The sequence below is a fragment of the Pristiophorus japonicus genome, unplaced genomic scaffold (genome assembly GCF_044704955.1).
Source record: "Pristiophorus japonicus isolate sPriJap1 unplaced genomic scaffold, sPriJap1.hap1 HAP1_SCAFFOLD_70, whole genome shotgun sequence".
Lineage (NCBI taxonomy): Eukaryota > Metazoa > Chordata > Chondrichthyes > Pristiophoridae > Pristiophorus > Pristiophorus japonicus.
This window is the reverse complement of record NW_027254613.1, coordinates 452,222-453,156: the sequence shown is the minus strand read 5'-3', so window position 1 is coordinate 453,156 and position 935 is coordinate 452,222.

Sequence of the window (935 nt, the reverse complement as noted above, 5' to 3'; positions counted from 1 at the left end):
GACTGAGAGACACCAGTCAGTGTACAGATACGACACTGAGGGAGAGGGACCCAGAGACTCCAGTCAGTGTACAGATATCTCCCTGAGGGCAAGGATTGAGGGACATCATTCAGTGTACAGATATTTCCCTGGGGGAGAGGGAGTGAGTGACCAGTCATTGTACATATATCACCCTGAGAAACAGAGAGACTGAGACATCAGTTAGAGTGCAGATATCTCCCTGAGGGAGAGGGACTGAGAGACACCTGTCGGAGTACAGATATCTCCCTGACGGAGAGTGGACTGAGAGGCACCAGTCAGTGCACAGATATCTCCCTGAGAGATTGGGGACTTCGAGACACCAGTCAGTATACAGATATATCCCTGAGGGAGAAGGAGTTAAAGACATCAGTCAGTGTACATCTATCTCGCTGAAGGAGAGGGGATGCCGGACATCAGTGAGTGTACAGATATCTTCCTGAGAGGGAGGGACTGAGAGATACAAGTCAGTGTACAGATATCACCCTGAGAGGGAGGGACTGAGAGATACAAGTCAGTGTACACATACGTCCCTGAGGGAGAGGGACTGTTGTAGCCATTCGGCACCTGCTGAATATATCAAAACACTGGGCATTCGGCACCTGCTAAATATATCTACAGATATATAGGTTTAAAATGGCCACATATAAAATGGCTGCCCAAGCATGATGGGAACTCAGTTAGTCAAGCAATGCACAATACAATGTGGCTACCGAGCAATGAACTAGTGAGTCCCACTACCGGGAATGCCTTGGATCATCCACTTGAGACAAGATAACTATAACGGTCATTATAGTACCAGGTGTGGAATGTCCTTAATCAAGGACTTCGCACAACAATGCCCCGAGGAACAGAGATAAGGGGGGGTCCACTTCACATAACGAGGTCATTAATCAGCCCGAGCTGAAAAAACCGAA